The sequence below is a fragment of the Ochotona curzoniae genome, unplaced genomic scaffold (assembly GCF_017591425.1).
Source record: "Ochotona curzoniae isolate NIBS_2020 unplaced genomic scaffold, NIBS_Ocur_1.0 contig_4877, whole genome shotgun sequence".
Taxonomy (NCBI): Eukaryota; Metazoa; Chordata; class Mammalia; order Lagomorpha; family Ochotonidae; genus Ochotona; species Ochotona curzoniae.
In genome coordinates this window covers 242749-264106 of record NW_024466409.1, presented here as the reverse complement: position 1 = coordinate 264106, position 21358 = coordinate 242749, and positions in this window count along the sequence as shown.

The window sequence follows — 21358 nt, the reverse complement described above, 5'->3', positions numbered from 1 at the left end:
CTGCAACAGCTGGAGCTGTGCCAATCTGAAGTCAGGAGCCTCCTTCATGGGTGCAGGGTCCCAAGGCCTTGGGCTGTCCACATCTGCTTCCTAGGCCTCAAGCAGAAAGATGGATGGGAAGTGGGGATGCCGATATTAGGACTAGCGTCCATATGGGATCCCAGTGAATGCAAGGTGTGGATTTTAGCTGCTAGGCTACTGCGCCGGGCCCTGTACCTTTTTTTTTTTTTTGAAAAATTTTATTTACTTTCATTGGAAAGGCAGAGTTACAGTGAGAAGAAAAGACAGAGAAAAAAATTCTTCCATCTGCTGGCCCATACTCTAGGTGGCAACAACTGCCAGAACTGAGCTGATCCAAAGCCAGGACTTCTTTCCAGGTCTCACACATGGGTGCAGGGTCCCAATACTTTAGACCATCCTCTACTGTTTTCCCAAGCCTCCAACAGGGAGGTGGATGGGAAGTGGAGCAGCCAGGACATGAATGGTGGGATCCCAGCACTTGCAAGGAAGGTTAGGATTTCAGCCAGTCGAGCCATTGTGCCAGGCCCAATTTCTGAAACACTTCAATTAGTTTGGTTAGACACTCCTATCGGACCTTATGTGTCTGCTTTGGCTTTAGCTCCATTTGCACTCTAATATTAACAGAGCAGTTATCTTGATACCAGTTCTATAAGCATTCTGAGAAAACTTTATTGTTTGAATTCCTTAACTTATGCTGTGACCACTAAAATAGAGGTATAGTAGGACAATAATGGAGATAAAATGAAATCCTGACAATATTAAATCAAACAGGCAGAAAAAAAATTCTATACAAATTGTTCCATATATTTGAATGGGAAAGAATACCTGTTAACTTATTTTTACTAGGCAAGTGTTCTTAGCCACAAAACAGGACAAAAACAGAAAAAATACAGTCCTATAGTTGTAGAAATTAATGCAATTTCATTCATTGAATAAAACATTATGAAAAATTAGTACCAAATGAGATTTCTGCCAAAAATGCAAGGATGGATTAATAATACAATAACATTTTAATACACTATATTAACAGAATCAAAGAAACAAGCATACAATCATCAGTGTACATAAATAAAGTATTTGACAACTCCAATATTCATCCTAATTTTTAAAATGCCTTAGTAAAGTAGAAACAAATGGCTACATTCTCCCTTGAATGAAATGAATTTAAGAAAAATGTACAGGTAAAATTATACTTAATGGTTCATGATTAAATGCTCTTTTCCTAAGTTTGAGAACAAATCTAGAATGTTCTAACCATTTTTGGTAAGAATTATACTGCAGGATCTTTATAGTGTAATAATACAAAAAAAAAGAAAGAAAAACATGAAGATCATAAATAAATAAATCTTTTTAAAAAGTTTATTTATTTTTATTGGAAAGGCAGAGTTTAGAGAGAAGGAGAGACGGAAAGATCTTCCATCTGCTGGTTTACTCCCTAACTGACATATTGGCTGGAGCTGAGCTGAGCCAAATTCAGAAACCAGGAACCTCCTCCAGGTCTCTCATGTGAGTACAGGGTCCCAAAGCTTTGGGCCAGCATCTACTGCCTTCCCAGGCCATAAGCAGGGAACTGGATGGGAAGCAGAGTAGCCGGACACAACCAGTCCCCATATGGGATCCTGGTTTTTGCAGGTGGAGGATTAACCTGTTGAGAAATTGCACTGACCCCATAGTGCTTTAATTTTTTGCACCCAGAAACACCATTGTCATCTGTTTGGACTGTTGCATAAAATATAAAGTAAGCCTCTAGGCCTAGTAAGTGTGTAAGCGTGTTTAACAGGTGGCATGACACAGGATGAGTATATACACGTTAGTTATAGTGAATAGAACCAAGATAGAAGCTAACTTGTTCTAGTAATCACCTCCCTGCGGTAACACCAATATGAGCCATATACACACACAAAAATCATGTTTATACGTGTTTTAGAAACCAGGTGAGAGACCACCATGGCTTGTCTTATTATAATTATAAGGAAATTTCATTGAAGAAAGTGAGGAGGCGAGAGTTGTATACATCAGCTCTTTTTCTCCCACCTGCAAGGAGCATGGCTTGAAGAGACATCCTGCTTGGAGGAGGGAGGGCAACCTGAATCCCCATGCCAGCCCCACGGTGGCAAACTTCAATGAGACTCAGCCACTTGCACAGGTTCATATTTACAGAGTGAATATTTGGAGCTTCCACAGCTAGTTGGTCTCTCATCTCTAGATGCCATCCCTCTCCCAACTTGCAGCAAGTAAAACACCGGCTTCAAGGGGAGGTAGCTTAAGACTCACCTCAGAGCTCAGAGTTAGACTTACTGTGTAAAATCCAAACCTAAAAAAGCCCAAAGGGCCCAGGCTGGTGAGTATGACTGGGCCTCTAAACTTGCCTGATATCAGGTGGAGTTTGGTCTCATTTTGGTGTCTGTCACTGCCAGGCTTGGGTGGTTCTTGTTGGACACTTTTGGGACTTCCAGGTGTGACAACTATAGGTTGTGAGGAGGCTGTCTTTATCACTCTCTTCCAGTTTTGGCCACAGGCCTGGTATTTGAGAGTCAGAGATTATTGATAAGCCCAATGCTAATGCCTAATGGTTTCTGTCCCAAGTCAAGTGCCTGTGAATAGAGCTCAGCACTGCATCTGGTAAGACAGACTTGTTTTGGTTTGTATCGGTGCCAGCCTCTTCCACCTCCAAGTCTGTAAGACCCAAGCATGACCATCTAGAGAGGTTGCTGAGTGGCTAGATGTTGTCACTAATGCTTCTCCTACAACCTTGGGTGGACAGACTGCTTCAGAATTACAGGACTGCTTTAGAATTCAGTGCCGGGCTGATAAAACCAAGCATGGAGTAAATCTTAATTCCTGCCCCCAGACTAGAGCCTGTAGAGTGACACTTGGGCTTGCTTCAATGCCCAGAAGAGCTCCAAGTCTCAACTGAGCATCTGATACCCCAAGCAAAATCATCAGTGGTTGATAGGTACGGTATCATGCAGTGGATCCACCTCAGTTGCAAATGATTCATAGCAGGGTGAGCTTTGATCCTACTTCCAAGACAAGGGAAATGAGGATCCTGGATGTGATCTAATATTGTGGCATTTATAGACACAGGACAAAGAATTTGAGCTTATCTCAGACCTAGGAAGAGGCATGTAGGCAAAGAATAACCCTTTTTAGTCACTTCTCTAGTTTGTACAAAGCACATCAATGAACAGAATTCGGATGATGTTGACTTTGGAGAGCGCTACAAGACTGATCAACAGCAGACATGCAACAAACCATAAATCAAGGAGCTATCTAGGGCTGAAATGCAAAAATTATGTATGGACTCAAAGAAAATGAACAGACTGCTTAGAAATCGTATTAGAACAGCCAGAAACAAAACCAGATTACTATCAGCCTTCAACAGGTGAATGCTGCTGTATACCAACGGGCATCAGGAGCTTCCAGAAATCTGTGATCTCACCTACACAGCAAAGCAAGATGCCAGAAACCAGCCGTCTTGGAACTGAGCTTTCCAAATATGCGGCTGCAGGATTAAATTAAAGCTGTTTGAGGAAAGGTTAGTAAAATTTAAGTGAATATGAAATATTAAAGAGATATAAATCAAGCACTCTTCAACTGAAAACTACACTAAGTGAAATAAAAATGTGATAATAACCATCAATAGCAAAATAGATTAAACTGAAGGATTCGTAAGGTCAAAATAGATATAAAAGAGCAGTGGTAAGGCCTTATTTATAATTATTGTAAATGTCAATGGATTAAATTCTTCAATTAGAAGACAGACAATTAAAAAATAAGAAACTCATTTCACCTCTAAAGACTCACACAGAATGAAAGTAAAAGTATAGGACAAGATATTTCAAGCTATAACGTCCTGAGTCTTTAGGTATAATTTATTAAAATTATCCAGGGGCCTGGTGTGGGAGCCTAGTTGCTGAAGTCCTCACCTTGAACATGCCAGGATCCCATATGGGTGCCGGTTAATATCCTGGCATCCCCATTTCTCATCCATCTCCCTGCTTGTGGCCTGGGAAAGCAGTTGAGGACAGCCCAAAGTCTTGGGACCCTGCTCCCATGTGGGAGACCCAGATGAGCTCCTGGCTTCAGATCGGTACGGCTCCAGCTATTGCAGTCACTTGGGGAGTGAAACATTGGATGGAAGATCTTCCTCTGTGTCTTCTCTTCTCTCTATATGTCTGTCTTCTCAATAAAAAATTATTAAAATTATCCAATCCCTCTTGAGTAACATGTGGTATTTTGTATGTTCCAAGAATTTTATTTTTCATCTAAGTGGTTAAAATTGTGGATGCCTTGTTTTATAGCATGTTATTTGCCTTTCATTTCAGTAGGATCTGTAGTGATGTCTTAGTTCTTTTTTTCTTGATCTGATTGACAAGATTTATCAGTTTTAGCATCCGTTTTGGATTAGCTAGGATAGAGGTATAGAGGTTTCTTCAAGGTTAACAAAAAATAAGATTGATTTTTTTTAACCAATTTTCTTATTTTTCAATTTTCCATTTAACTGATTCTGATGCTGCTTTTTCCTTTGCTCTGTTAACTTTGGATTTAAGTTGATTTTCTCCTGCTTGTTTTAGCATGTAAGGTGAAACATAATGAGATTCCCTTCCTCCTTCAGTTCTACATTTCTCTCTTTTTTAGTTCTTGAAATAAGATTTTAAATTTATATTATAGTAGAAAGGCTTAATATGTAAAAGAATAAAAAGTCCAGCATGTCAGAGCAAATGTTTAGTGGGGAGAGTGGTTATAAACAGTGGAATGGAAAAATATTCCTCTCTCCCTCATATATAGTAAACTTTAAAATAATATAGGTTATTACAGCTATGGCAGTATATTCTTGATCATCTGTTTAATAAAGGTATAAAACAAAGTTTTACAAAACTATAGTTGCAGCAATACTGACACAGGCAGTTCTTCCTTTTTACTTTTGTTTTTAAAATTTTAGCTCCCACATATAAAGGAAAACAGATCCTGCATGTTTTTATACTTTTAAAAGTATGTATTTTTATTTGAAGGACAGATTTGCAGAGAGAGAAGGGGAGATAAAAAGAGATCTTCCTCCTGCTGGTTCACTCTCCAAATGGCCACAATAGCCAGAGTTGTGCCAGTTCAAAGGAAGACACCAGAAGTCTGGCTTTTCCACATTGCTGCTTTTCCAGAAACATCAACAGGGAGCATGGTTGGAGCAGGCAGGGAGCAGCAGGAATTAACTTATGCTGATGTGGGATGCCGGATCACAGGTAGAGGTATACCCTACTATGCCACAGTGCCAGCCCCACTCATTGTCTTTATATTTAAACTGTGTTTCTATGATAGTTAAAATTGGACTTTTCTTTGAAAGTGCAATAACTCAATAACTTGGACTGTGTGTACCATTTAATTTTAATGTGAGAATACAACAAATGAATTTTAGCTTCTCATTTGATTATTTATATTTATTTCATACCCCCCTTTTTTCCAATTTATTTTGTATTATGCTGCCTTTTGGATTTTTTATAACTCTATTTATCCCTACCATTTGTGGTTTAACTTTAACCCTATTGTTTTAGTGAATGAAAAATGGCTTGAGATAAACATCTTTTACTGATTTTAGCACGTCTCAGCCTATATTCACATAATGTAATCCTTTTATCAATGTAATAGGGGAGAGTAAAGAGTGTAACTTTACAACACACCTCCATTCCATCCTTTATGTTATTATACATTTCACTTTTACTTGTGTTATTTACCATATAAGACGTTACATTATTTTTGCTCTAAATAGTGAATTATTTTTAAAAGATGCCTTCAGTGAAGTATAATTTGCATATTACATTTACTTGTAGTGGGTTTATACAATTCTACCACAGTGGTCTCAGTCTAGTTTTGTTTTAAGATTTTTAAATTTTCATTGGAAAATCAGATTTACAGAGAAAGATCTTCCATCTGCTGGTTCACTCCCCAAGTGGCCACGATGGCCAGAGCCGAGTAGATTTGAAGCCAGGAGCCAGGAGCTTCTTCCAGGTCTTCCACGTGGGTGCAGGGTCCCAAGGCTCTGGGCCATCCTTCACTGCCTTCCCAGGCCACAAGTAAGCAGCTGGATGGGAAGTGGAGCACCCATCGAGCACTCACAAAATGAACCCATATGGAACCCTGGCATATGCAAGATAAGGACTCCAGACACTAGACTATTGCTCCAAGCCCTCAACTTTATTTTTTATATGTTTACTCTTTCCACATATTTAACACTCCATTTGGTAACAATATCAGAAAATGGCTAGTAGGAAATAATAGTAATAACAAAGAACAGAAGAAAAAATAAGTAAGCAAAAATTAAGAAGCCTACCCTTTCTCAGGAGTATAAACAAAGGTGGTACACAGTAACCAGTCCTCAGAATGTCACTCTTGTACTTGTAGATTACACGTTTTTTGTATTCTGTGTATTACCTGTCACAGATTAAGGAAGACATACAATATTTGACTTTTGCAGACTGATTTATTTCACTAAACATAATGTTTTCCAGTTGCATCTGTTTAGTTGCAAAGCCAAGATTTTGTTCTTTTTCTATGCTTAAGTAATATTCCATAATGTATATTCAGTTATCCATTGATGGATTGATTCCATTTGTTACCTATCATGAATTGAACTTCAATAAACATGTGGGATATGACTAATTCTGTCATATGCTGGTTTCATTTTGTTTGGATAAATTTCTAGGAGTGGGATGGCTGGGTCATATGACAGATCTGTTTTCAAATATCTGTGGAGTCTTCAAACTGCCTTCCATAATAGTTGCACTAGTTACAGTGCCACAACAGTTGGTTAGAGTACCTTCCCCCAACCACCCACATCCTTGCTGGAACTTAATATTTTGTGATTTTTCGATGATAGCCATTCTAATTGGGATTAGGTGAAGCCTCATTGTGGTTTTAATTTGCATTTCCCTGATGGTTAGTGAATCTAAGCATTTTTTCAAATGTATGTTGTTTGGGTTTTATCCTTTAAGGAGTGTATGCTCACGTCCTTTGCCCGTCTCTTAACTGAACTGCTTTGTTGTCATTGAGCTTCTTAAGTTCTTTTAATAGATCCTGGGTAATAATCTTCTAGTGGTTATGTAGCTTGCAGTTTTTTTCCCTCACATTTTGTAGGCTGCCTGTTCACGTTGTTGACAGTTTCCTTCGCAATGTGGAAGCTCCCTACTTTGATATAATCCCATTTGTTTTTGCTTTGATTGCCTGAGCCTTTGTGGTCCTTTCCAGAAGCCCTTGTCTATCCCTGTGTCTAGCAGACTATGCCCAATATTTTCTGCCAGTAAAGCGACAATATCATGTTTTAGATCTAAACCCTTGGTCCACATAGAGTTGATTTTGGTAAAAGGTGTAAGGCAGATGGTCCTTAAAAAAATACTTATTTATTTTTATTGGAAGCGCAGATTTATGGTGAGAAGGAGAGAGAGAGAGAGAGAAAGATCTGTTCTTTGGTTCACTCAAGTGGCTGCAGTGGCCAGAGCTGAGCTGATTTGAAGCCAGGAGCCTGGAGTTTCTTCTGCGTCTCAAATGTGCATGCAGGGTCCCAAGGCTTTGGGCCATCTTCAGCTGCTTTCCCAGGCCACAAGCAGGGAGCTGGATGGGAAGTGGAGCAGCCAAGCCATGAACCAGCACACATATGGGATCCTGGGACATGCACTGTGAAAGTTTAGCCACCAGATTACCATGCCAGGCCAAATATGGAGTCTTTTTTTTTTTTTTAATATTTCTATACATAGATCCAGTTTTTCCAACACCATTTGTTGAAGAGACTCTCCTTGTACCAGGCTGTTCTGATCACCACTGCCCTGTAGTACATATTGAAATCTGTCATTGTGATGCCTCCAGCTTTGCTTTCGTTGTTTAAGATTGCGTTAGTTGGGCCTGGCACGGTAGCCTAGTGGCTAAAGTCCTAGGCTTCCACACGCCAGGATCCCATATGGATGCCAGTTCTAGTCCTGGAGACCTCAGTTCCCATCCAGCTCCCTGCTTGTGGCCTGGGAAAGCAGCTGATGATGGCCCAAAGCCTTGGGACCCTGCACCCATGTGGGAAACCCAGAAAAGGCCCCGGGCTCTTGGCTTTGGATTGGCTCAGCACCGGCCATTGCAGCCACTTGGGTAGTGATTCAGCAAATGAAAAATCTCCTTCACTAACTCTGTGTATATCTGACTTTCCAATAAAAATAAATAAGCATAAAAAAAGATTGCTTCAGTTATTCAGGATTTCTTATATGCCCATACAAATTTTAGCGGAATTTTTTTCCCTAGCTCTAAGAACACTATAAGTATCTTGATTGTATCACGTTCAATGTGTAAATTACTTTCAGCAGTATGGACACTTTGATGATTATCATAAATCCATGACTTGCACATTTTTTTCATGTTTTGGTGCTTTCGTCTATTTCTTTAGTGCAAATGGGAAACTCAGAGCAAACAATGAAATTATATACAGAAAAATGACAGGGCCAAGTCATTATCTTTCAATAGTAACTCTGAATGCAAGTGGCATTCACTCCCCAATGAGTGTGCACAATGAGGAAGCTCAGATCTTGACAAGGTAGCATTTTGAACATTTATTTTTCTTTAATTTTTATTGCGAAAAGTCAGATATACAGAGAGGAGGAAATACAGAGCGGAAGATCTTCTGTCCGCTGATTCACTCTCCACGCGGCCACAACAGCGGGAGCTGAGCTAAGGACGCAAGTGGCATTAACTCCCCAGTGAGTGCGTCCAATGAGGAAAGCACAGGTCTGGCCAAAAAACCAAGGTGAAGACCCACGAGAAGATCCCAACCTTCATTTGAATGCTGAAGAATTAAACAAAGAATCTATGGCCAAAAGTGAAGAACTCTGCAATCTCCTCAGGAACTGACACGGGCAGCCTCTGGATTCGGTTGATTCGAACATTCCGGACAACAGCCCCGAGTGAAGCCGGACGTTCATTAAACTCCCCAACTGTTGGATTCATTGTTTGTTGTTTGGGTTTTTTTTGGGGGGGGAGGGGAAAGAGGAAGGGAATTGTCCCAAGAATATTCTGGATTCTGCAAGTAAATAGAAACTTCTTGGACATAAATGTGATGGACATGATAAAGCAGTACGTGAAATTAAAAATAAAAAGTGACCGGAAGCAAGTGAGAGGGCTGCGCGCATGCGTGTGGCTCGTTTGCGGACCGGAAGGCGCACTAGGCGTCCTTGACGACAGCCGGGGTCACCGCTTCAGAGAAGAGGCCATTGCACCGCGCAGCCACGTGGGGTGGGAGGACGACAGGATTCATTAGACCAGGAGAGACTCGATGGACCCTCACGGGCAGGGCCGCCAGCCTTTCCAGCGGCCAGAGACCATCGCAAGACCAGGCGTGAACAGAATAAGGCCCTAGTGGGCCATTGGTTCATCAGGAAGTTTCTACAGCCAGTCAGAATCTACCAGTGTTCCTGCAGGATACTGTGGCCCCTCTGTTCCCAAGCTCATGGTCATAACCCAGGACCGACTCAGCCGGAAGCATCGGAGGCTTTTCAACCATGAAATTCCTAGACGCGACTTGGCTGCTTATAAGTGTAGCCCTAGGGCCTGGCGCGATAGCATAGTGGTTAAAGTCCTTGCTTTGAACGTGCCGGGATCCCATATGGGCACTGGTTCTAATCCCGGCAGCTCCACTTCCCATCCAGCTCCCTGCTTGTGGCCTGGGAAAGCAGTCGAGGATGGCCCAAAACCTTGGGACCCTGCACCCATGTGGAAGACCTGGAAGAGACTCCAAGCTCCTGGCTTTGGATTGACTCAGCTCCAGCCAATGCGGTCGCTTGGGGAGTTATCCATCAGAAGGAAGATCTTCCTCTCTGTCTCTCCTCCTATCTGTATATCTGCCTTTCCAATAAAAATAAATACATCTTTCTTTTAAGTGGATCCCTAGAGGCAGGCATTCCATCGCTGCCTTCCAAACCCTCCTCCCCAAGCCTGGGCAGGGCCCCGCCTCCAGTACTCCTGCTGCACCCAGGGGGAACCTGTCACCACCTAGGGGTCCTTGGCCACAGCCTTTGCCCTCAGTCCCTTCACCATCCTGGTTGGCCTGGGGTCCCCCCAATAGCCTTTGATTTGCTAAAAAAGTATCTGGCTTATAGGCACACCACCTCCTCCCCAGCCCTGAGGAGTTGGCCCCCTACAGCCTCAGCCCCAGCTGCCATCACCCTTGTTGCCTCAAACCTCTGCCCTGGATTGAAGCCCCAGCTCCCCTTCCCCGCTGCCCAGCCTCTTGTGGGTGGTGGCCCTAAGCAGTGCAGAAGCTTGGTCCTTTCTCTCCATGAGACTGTACTGAGAAGCTGAGCCTAGGAATAGGGGCAGGTGTCCCACATCCCCAGGCATCTCAATAAAGTACCTTTTTCTTGGGGGAAAAAAAAAGAAAGATGTATCTTTTGATACAGTTTGGCTAAACCAACTCAAAAACAAAGGTCCACTTATTTGCTACCTACAAGAAACACATCTCACCGTCAAAGACACACAGGTTGAAAGGAAAGGATGGAAAAAGATACTCCATGCCAATTAAGAGGAAAAAAGAGAAAGTGTAACCATTCTAGTATCAACGCCGGATTTTAACACACACACACCAGGCACCTGGTTCTCTTTGCCCTCAAGAATTTCCCCTTCTGCTCAGTTATCCTAGTGTCATTCCAAATATCACAATAACCACTGCTCTAATTTTCACTTAACCATGATTTATGGCTGCATTTTTAATTTTTCTAGAAAGTTCATGTAAGCAGAATCTTACCATATGTGGCATTTTTAATATGGCACCTTTGAAATAAATGTTTTTCATGCAGCCATGGTTCTCTTCTTGCTTATTCTTGAGTAGCAGTCCATTACATGTGCACGTGTTAACTGTTCATGCACATTGATGCTATTTCCAGTTTATAAACATCATACATAATGCTGCTCTCAACTTTGCCTTGTAAGTTATATGTATCTGCCTAGAGTTTACATTTCTGGCTCCAGTGGAAGTATGTGATTAGCTTTTTGAAAGACAAAGAAAAATGGTTGTATTGTGTAAAGTTTCACTTGCAACATATGAGGATTACATTTATCCTCACCAAAAGTTAGTAGGTCAACATTATATTCTAGGGAGTCCTTATTGTTTTTGCTTGGATTTCCCAGTTAAGCAATGGTTTTTAGAATCTGTCCACATAATTTCACATGCCTGTTTGTCATCTTGTATCTTGCTTGATGAAGATTACTTCAAGATTTCGCTCTTGTACTTTCCAGGGTTTGTTTTGGTTTGCTTTTTACTTAATATTGTGTGGGCATAATTTTAGGCCCTCTAATCTAGTCCATTTGTTCTATGTGTAATGTCTTTAGGCCCACTACCCGGTCTTGGTTAGTGTGATTTTACAATAAGTTTTTCAATAAAGGTGTAGGTTCTCCAGCTTTGTACTTTGGCTATTCTAAAAGTTATTCAAATTTCTACATACATTATAGAATCAGTTTTCTGCCTCCTACCAAACAAGCTTGCTGGGGTTTTTAAAATATAAATTTTATTTTTTATGATGTTTACATAGTTGATCAGGGTAGGAAGGGTTGAGGGTGCGTGAGACCATTATTTCCACACTTTCTTTTTCTTCTTCCTGTGTCTGGGGAAGAAGGGAGCTAGAGGGAGAAGCTACATCCAACCCCCCAACAGCCTCAGTAGCAGGGATGGGGGGGGAATGGTCACCCTATACCTTCCCAGAGTTCCTAGTGTGGGCATGCTGCAAGGGTTCTGCTCGAATGGGTTGGGTAGTTCTGAAATGCTGTTGATCTCACCACTCCAAGGACAAGGAAATCCTTCCAAGTTCTGTTGGCTGACATAGTCCACCTTTGAGTCTCCATTCACTCAGATATTTGCTGTCCACACCTGGCTGGGGTAGTTGACCAATTTGTCTGCCCTTTTTCCTTTACTATGGTACCAGATGTCTTTTACAGAACCCAAAGGACTGCCATATCCTCTATGTGCATCTTGGTATCTGTCCACTACTCTAAGCCATTGAGGAGATCCAGTTCTGATACATGCACTCTACCATTTGATTACAGATCTTGTGATTCTCCCATAATTGGAATTCTGAGTCCAGCATTTAGCTGGCAGGGGGGATCCCCAATGAAACCTTGTCTGAAGTGATCCCAGATCTAATTCATGTGTGCTTGTCAGTATTGGGTCCAGCTTAGTTCATCACCCACATCAACCTATGCACACACTGGTAGTCGCAATTGCTGGGTCTGTTCTGTCTCCAGCCCCATCTTTTACATAAATCAGTGGGTGCTGAGGCTCAGCCTAAACCTGCCCACCACACTGGGCCCCCACATACACCAGCAGAAACTGCAGCCTAGTTGGAGCAACCCCCAACAACCCCCACCAGGTCCAGCCTCAGCCCTGAATCCTATGCATGCCAGTATGTGCAGCAGACTAGTTCAGTCTGCCCTATATCCCATTCAGCTCTCACACACATCAATGGGTGTTGGAGCCTAGCTCAATCCAGCTCCACCATCCAGTCTACATTCATGCCAGTGAATGCCTTTGTCTGTCAGTCAGCCCACCCCTGGTTATCATGCTCACTAATTGGAGTTGCAGCTCATCAGAGAGGTGTCCACAGCTTCTCTACTGGACCCATTCCCAGCCCTGCGTCTCGCATTTTACAGGCAGTTCTATGGTCTAATTGGACAGTACTTGTCCCCAGTTCCTGCATTTGCCAGCTGATGCTGCAGTAAAGCCCAACCAACCTGCACTTGCTCTGGCTCATGCATGCATCAAGGAGTACAATTGGTTAACCCAGCCTGGCTCTCCCCCTAATCCAGCTTACACGCAGGCCAACAGGTATTGTGGCACTGTCCAGCTTGGTATGCCCTCAGGCCCAGCTCTCACACTCACCAACAGAAGCAGTGGTCCAGCAGGGTAGCCCCCACATCCCCCAATTGTCTTATACCCTCTCCCTGAGTCTCATGTGTGCTGGTGGGTGCTGAAGCCCAGTCAGTCATGGCCTGCCTCTCCTCGCCATCTACCAGTGGGTGCTGGTACCTGGCCTGGCCTGGCTCAGGCTGTCCCCAGTTCTAGCTCATGCTGGTGGGTCCTAGAGCCTAGCCCAGCCCCAACCAGCCCCCCAGTCCTGGCCCTAATGTAAATTGCTGGTGTTGTGGCCTGACCTGACCCATCCTGTATCCTGTCCTGGTTTCCACATCTGCCAGTGGGTGTTATGAACTGGCCCAGCCTGGCCTGCCTGTAGACCTGAGTCACACATATGCTAGCAGGTACTATAACCTGGTCTGGTCTAGGCTGCTCTGAGTTGGTGCTTTTGCTCACCTGCAGGGACTGCATCCTGACAGATGATTTCCCCAAGCTCCTCTATCAGGTCTCCTTCCAGTGGCAGATCTCATGCACACTGATGGGTCCTTAGCCCAGATTTGGTCCACCTCCTATCCTAACAAGAACTGCAGCCTTGACCAACTGGTCCACATCCATTTCAGCTCTTACTATTGGGTGCTACAACCCAGCCCTACTTGGTTCACCACCAGACTCAGTTCTCATTTTGTTCAGCAGGTGCAGAGACCTAGCCAAGCATGTGCTATACCTACTCTGATTCTTGTGAGTATGAGTGGGTGCTGGAGTCCAGTCTGGTACACCCCAGACCTAGTTCACACTCATTGCTAAGGGATGCTGCAGCCATGTCAAGCCCCATTGCTGTCCCCATTCTGGCTCTTGGCACTCATTAGTGTGAACTATAGCCCAGCAGGGGCGTCCTCTTAGCTCCCTGACAAAGCTCACTCCCACCCAGAGATTTTGTGCATGCCAGTCATTTCTCTGACCCAGCCCAGCATGACCCATCACACAGCTCACCCTTTGCCATCAGATGCTTCAGCTTGGCCTGGCCTATCCTCAGTCTCAACTTTCACTGGCAGGTGCTGAAGCCTAACCCTGCCCAGGCAGCCCTCATCCCTGGCTTTCATACAAACTGGTAGGTGTGATACCCTAGCTTAGCTTGGCATGGCCTGCACCCCATCCTGGCTCTCACACATGCCAGTGTGCTATGATTTGGCCTGGCCCTGCCTGGTCCACCTCTTATAGAACCAGTCCACACACCTGCCAACAATTTAAGCAGCCCTGGCTGTCCTGACCAATATTCAGCCGACTCATGTGTTCACCAGTGGGAGCTACAGCTCATCAGGAAGGTTCCCCAAATTCTCCCACTAGGCCCACTCCCATACCCAGATCTCATGAGTTCCAGCAGGTGCTAGACCCTTACCTGGTCTCTGTCCCCCAGTGTTAGCCTTTGTGTGTGCTGGTAGATGTTGTGGCCTGGCCCACCCTACACCCAATTCTTGAGTATACTTGTGGATGCTACTGCCTAGACCAGTCTGGCATGTTCCCAACCCCAGTACCCGTGGGTGATGGTGAGTTCCATGGTCATGCCTGGCTCAGTCAGTCACCACCCTAGACCTTGAGCAAACAAGCTGGTATGGCAATCCCACAGGGGTGAGCCCAAGATCCTTCACAGAATCTGCTCCCTGACCAAGTTCTCTTGTGAGCTAGTTATGTCATGGCCCAGCCTAACATGATCCACCTCCTGCCTCAACACTCACTGACAGTACTGTGGTTGAGCACTGGCATGCAGGACCCCCCAGCCATGGTTTTTGTGTGTGCCTGTAGGTGCTGGTTGATATCAACAATCCCAGCTCAGGTCTCTCACATGGGCAGGTGTATTGATTTGGTCCAACCTGGTCTTGGCCTCCTCATTTGCTTGTGAGTGCTGTAGCCAGGTTGTATTTTCTTTTGACTCAAGATACTTTCTAATTTGATTTGTGATTTTTCTTTATTTACAAGTGTAGTACTTTTCAAATATTTGGAGACATCCCACATTTCATCTATTTCTAATCAATCAAATAAAATTCAACCTCTTAAAATTTGAATTAATCAGATTAATTTTGTTTTTAATTTAAAAATTTAAAAATTAATTGATATTTAATTTTGTGGTGATTGTAAAAAATGCTTTGGATAATAAAATTCTTTTAAAATTATTTGAGATATTTAATAGTCCTCAAAATGCTATTTAACATTTGGAGAGTGATTTTTTTGTTTGTTTGCTTGGGTTTTTTTTTGTTTGTTTTTGTTTTGATATTGTTGTTCTTTGTTTTATTTAGGTCCATAGTTCATTTGTGGTTATTTTTTATAGGTGACTTAATGAACAGGTCCAGCCTCATTCTTTCAGGTCCAGTTGTCTTAGCACTACTTGTTGAAGAGACTGTTCTGTCTCTCCATCTGACTGTCTTAGCACATTTTTCAGCAATCAAAATATATGAGAACTTTTTCCCTGAGTTTTCGTTTTCATTCCTTGATCAATGTTTACTCCCATGTCAGTACCATGCCTGCTATTTTGAGTATTCTAGTCGGCCCTGATACAGACTGAGACACTGTGGAGACTTACAGGTTTTGATGTGTTTGAACTTACGTTCAAATCATAGGCTGACCACTACAAAGCCTCCTTTAAGTACATGATATAAATATAACCATATAGTGTCTGACCTTGTAACTGGCTTATTTAGTGTAAATCCTTTAAGTCCCATCCATATGGTGGCATGTGTCAAAAAACTTCCTTTTTAAGGCTAAAAATATCCTCTTGTATGTATCAGCTTCATTTTGTTTACCCATTCATGTTTTGATAGACTCTTGGGATGTTTTTACCTTTTAGTTATTGTGAATTATGCTGGTATACACATATATACAATTTTATACCCTGTATACAAGTATCTGTTCATGTTCTTGCTTTCAACTATTTTGGTTTTATGACCCAAACGTGCTGGACTATATGGTAATTCTCTTTCTGATTTTAGGGAAACTGATATCTTGTTTTTCATAATAGATGCACTACTTTACCTTCCCATTAGCACTTGCTTACTTTTTGTTTGCTTATTTATTTAAATAATAAGCATCCTAAATGTGTGAAGTCACCTTGGGTTGTAGTTTTGCTTTGTATTTTATTAAGGATTAGAAATATTGAACAGCTTTTGATATACTTCCTGGCCTCCTGAAGGACCTCTTCGGCCACATCTACTCAGATTAGGCCATTTGTTTTTGTTGTTGTGTTTTAAGAGTTTTCTGTATATTCCAGATTCTGCTATTATTTCTTGTGATATTTTGTTTCCCATTGTCCTTCTGGGCATTAAGTCAGATCTCTTCATATTGTTATATAGGACATTGAAATTTTTCATTTTTGAAAGTTTTTTTTTCATTCTGTAACTTTTCTTAGTTTATCTTGCTGTCTTTGAATTCACTATCTTAAGCCATCTCAGATGTTATGTTGATCTTATTTTTATTAACAATTTTGTATTTTCTTTTTTTTTAAGATTGATTTATTTATTGGAAAGTCAGATATACAGAGAGGAGGAGAGACAGAGAGGAAGATCTTCCGTCCGATGACTCACTCCCCAAGTGAGCGCAACGGCCGATGCTATGCCGATCCAAAGCCAGGATCCAGGAGCTTCTTCCAGGTCTTCCACATGGGTGCAGGATCCCAAAGCTTTGGGTCATCCTCGACTGCTTTCTCAGGCCACAAGCATGGAGCTGGATGGGAAGTGGAGCTGCCGGAATTAGAACCAGTGCTCATATGGGATCCCGACGCGTTCAAGGCGAGGACTTTAGCTGCTAGGCCATGGTGCCGGGCCCAACAATTTTGTATTTTCATCCCTATAAATTATATTTTTAAAGAATCTTCCATTCTCTGTTCACCATGTTCATATATTCCACTGTATTCTTGAACATACTTATAATGACTATTCCCCTCCATCACTTTCGGTTCTTTTTCGTTTTTAAATTTTTTGTTTTTCATGATACAGTTCCTTAGGCTCAGGGAATTCCCCTTCCACACTCTCCTCCTTCTCTTTCTCCCCTGCCCCCACGTCCCCCTATCCTGTAACCGTAGTTTTGTCCTTCAACAACAGTATAATGACTGTTTTCAAGTCTTCATCTGCTAATGTCATCTTTGTCATTTCTAGATCTGTTCCTATTGACTGATTTTTCTCCTTGTTATGGATAATATTTTCCAGCTTTTGAATATCTAATAACTTTTATTCTGGGAATTTTTAATATTAACTGTTGAGTATCTGAAGTCTTTTTTTTCCCTTAAATGGTATTTAGATTTTGTTATGTCTTACAGTGAAGTTATTTTGATATCACCATGACCAACTTGAAGCTTGTTTCAAAAGCTCATGTAGGTCAAATTCAGGGTGGCCTTTGCTCAAGAATATATTCAGTATTACTTCCAGGGTGAGACTTCCTGGAGACTCCAGCACAGTCCTAGATGTTCTGCGATATCTCTTTCCTTTGAATATTAGGAAGTTGAATGTCCCCCCAGCTCCATGTAAGCTACAGGAATTGCCCAGTTTACAATTATCTGTGAATTCTTTGTCCACTCTTAGGGATTTTTCCCCCTATATACACACATCTTAGTATTCAGCAACAAAGTTAATAGACGCAATTTTTTGGAACTATGTAGCCGTAGTTTCCTCATCTCAGGTACTCTGTCCTGCAAATTCTAGTTGTGTCAGAATACCCGACTTTGATTTCTATTTTTTTTCAAGCAGTGAGGCTGCTATGCTTTGCTGGGTTCCAGAAAATGGTCCAGAAGTTGGAACTTTCTAGTCAAACTCAATTATTTCCTTTTACTTTGGCATCTCATCCTTGCATTGTCTCTCACCCAGTGTCTGAAAAGCATGTCTAGTGTTTTGCTCATTGTTCTACATATTTGTAATCATACAGATATTGCAGTACCAGTTACTCTTTGTGGTGGAAATGAAGTTCCTGTGCTTTTAATTTTTAACAACTCTTTGTTTTCTGATTGTGCTTTTATTTATAGCCTCCTACTTTATGGATGCAATATCCTCATAAATCATCCTGATCATTATGTTAATTAGAGTACTATTCATGTCCTTTCTGCTTCTTCAGTTGGCAGTGTTTCATTGAGAGAAATTTAATCTGCCATCTCCATTTGGGCACAATTTTGGGGTTAGTCAATCTTCTGATACAGACAGTGAGTTTCAGTTGACTTGTATTATGCTTAATAAATGTCTAGTTTAGTGGGAGCTGGTACTATGCGTGCTTTCTCATCAGCTGTAGAGGTGGGTATTGAGGAACACCTTATTATTACTCATGTTGGTGTTGGTTTCTGTAGTCAAGGACCTCTGATAGTGGTGGGATTCGAGGGAGGTTTCCCATATAGGATCTATTGTGATCTCATGGAATTCTCACAACTGGAATTGCTGTTTCAGTTTTACAGTTGAGGAAAATGAAGTTCAGAGAGGTTTTGTGATCTGCCAATGTCACAGAACTAGTGATTGAGGCAGCCACGATTAGAACTCGGGTATCTGTCCCACCAGGACCTTGGGCCCCTCTCATCTGCTTTGTCATTTTCACAAGTTCCCTGTTTGTGGCCCATAGATGGAACTGTTTGGTATTTTTCAAATTAGGGAAAAGCAGTCTCTTTTATCTGGTTTTTTGATAGTATTTCTTACTTCTTTTCAAATCTGGAAAATATAGCTGCCTCTGTTTCCGCATTAGAAAGTGTTTCCTTAAGTTAACCTTGATTAAGTTAAAATCCTCAGAGTATTGAGACAAAGAATATTTTTGAAGGATTTCATATATACTTTGTGAAAGAAAATAAGATGTACATATGTTTTGCCAGTTCCTTCTTTGAACAGTGCATCAACGTGTCTGCTACTCCACGGGGTAGCTTTCTTACTAGTGACTTTGGAAGACTACAAGTTTTGTGGCATCTAGTGGTGGAATTTGAGGCAGAGCGACATATGGACAGGGGAGATATTTTTGGGAGCAGTCCCTTCCCTGTACCTCCCAAATCCCTTACAGACCCCCTTCTCTTCAGGCAGCCCTTCCTGCATATGTTGGGGGCAGGGTCTGGGCTTGGGGGCACCTCTGCCAGGATCCTGCTGATCTATGTTCTTGCCTGACATTCAGCAGCTGTCGTGGAGGCGTGGGCTGCAGGCGCTGTTCCCCATGGGCTGTGTGCAGGCTGCAGGCCGGGGAGCCTTTCCCGCCTAATCCAAGGGGCACTGGCAGTGGGGAGGGAGACAGCTGGGTGTAACTGATCTGCAGAGGAATGGAATGGTGCAGGCCTCCCAGCACTGGGCTGGGCCGTCTGCAGGCTGCCTGTCCCAGCTGCCGGGCCTTTAACCCTTCCCTCTCTTACCTCTCTCCCTCCATCCTGGGGGTTGCTGTCCCTCAACTCTACATGTCCCAGAGGCCCCTTCAGGAGTCTGCTTTCCTGGCTGGGTCTGGGCAACTTGCATGCATCATCTCCCATGTGATCACACTTGACCACACAGGTAGGAGCAAGAGGCTCAGGTCTTAGCTGGGAGAACTCACAATCTTGGAAGCCAGCAGGCTTCCTGGGTTGTGAGACAACAGAGGCTGCTGGGAGTTCAGAGCAGGGAGGACATACCAGCAAGGGCATTGGAGGGAATATGAGGTTTGGAACTTGGTGCTCTATCCTCCATTGCTCTGTGCCCTGGGACTGGGCTTGAATCATTGCTTCTCTGGGATCAATGTGGGACTTCAAGATGATCTTAAGGTTCTGGTAACAATAGCACCATTTGTTGAATACCTTCTCTAGGCCAGGGAGTTCATCTATAAAAGTCCTCATCACCACTTGGCTCCACCCTCGCTCCCAGTTTAGCAACAAGGAAACTGTCCCACAGCTGTTGAGAGGCAGAGATTGACCACCCCCTCAACCCCCTACCCCATCCAGGCTCTTCTTCAGCAACCCCTTCAGCCCCCCATTCTAAGTGGTGGCTTAATTCAGGTGGGACAAGGGACAGGCTTCTCCATCAGGGGTACAGCAGAAGCAAGTGCTTAGCTGGGAGCCAAGCTTGCTGGGCAAGGGTGGTCTAGGGCTGCAGGGGGCTCCATACTTTCCTCCTGCCCACGGCTGGGCTGAGCTGGAAGACCCTGGCTCCCTTAGGCAGCCTCCTGAATGGGCATGGTCTCTGCAGTTGTCCTGCCTTTTCCCTTCCATGATCTCATTGGAGCTTCATGCCAACTTGGGGATGAAGAACCTGTTGCTTCTCCTCACCACAAGGCACTGAGGACTGAAATGTGCCCATGTTTTCCAGCTGCCAACTGGCTGAAGATCAACCACAGCCCTTGTTCCTCTGCTGCCTCTGGTTTCCTGGAGGAAGGGGCTTATACCCTCAGCTCTCAATACTCAGAAACCCTCCTACCCACTTCCTGGCTGAGAAGAAATATGGAACTATGGGCTCTGAAGTTATACATGCGGAGGCTCCAGTTGCCTCCTCTCTCTGAACCTAGCTTCTTCATCTGTTGGAACTTCAGTCATGGTGTGGGGAGTAAAGGACTGAGTGCTGTACTCTCCTCCAAGCAGAATGTAGACACAGGTTCCCATGGGAGACCCCAGACAAGTGGAACCTAGGTGTCTGGGGCACTAGAGGTCAAAAGGGGGTTTCCTGGGGGCTGAGGTTTTGCAACAGGTCAGGCAGTCAGCCTGAACATCAGCCCACGTGTGGGGAGGATTAGGACATTCTAGGGGAAGCTAAAGTACGGAGGCAGAAAGAGGCAGTGCATGGGAGGAACAAGGTCAGCATCAAGTTGGGCTGGCTGGGAGAAGTGGAGTCTCCATGGCCAATAGGGGCTAAGTAACAATAGCCTAGAGGGTAGCAGAACCCTTAGGGGATGGATTCTTCAAGGGTGCAGGGGCTGTGCTACTTGCCCAGTGTGCTGTCCCCACCGTCCTCACCCAGTCTCTGAACTGCCAGGATCTCTGGGCAAGGGGCTGGGCACAGGAGGGAGTAGTGTCTTCCCAGCTTGGGAGAGACAGCTGTGCAGGCCTCCTGCCTGCTGCAGAGGATTAACTGGCACCACCACAGTATGTTGGGGGCACCTGGCCTGCTCTGTCCACCCCTGCACACTTTAACTCCTTGCTGTCCATCCTCCTCTCTTTCAGGCTTAGAGATGTGACATATTTCATTTTCAAAGTTCTACATTTAGGGGTGGAATCTTCCTAGCCAGGGCTGTATGGATCTTCCCCTGTCCCTTCTGGGTCTGGTGAGATCCTGGGTTAGTCTCCTCACAGAGACTTCCTCTCTGTAGTGGCTTCCTGCAAAGACCTGTGGTTGATTCCTTTCATCCAAAAGTCAAAGAAACCACCCTGGATCTTACACCCTACCTCTCTTCATTTTAAGTTGTGGGCCTGGGCCCCCTCTGTCACTGTCCCCCAGACCCGTTTCCTTATCTTTCCAGGAACACAGCTGGACTACATCTGCCAACCTGCTTTGCATTTAGGTGTGGCCACCTACA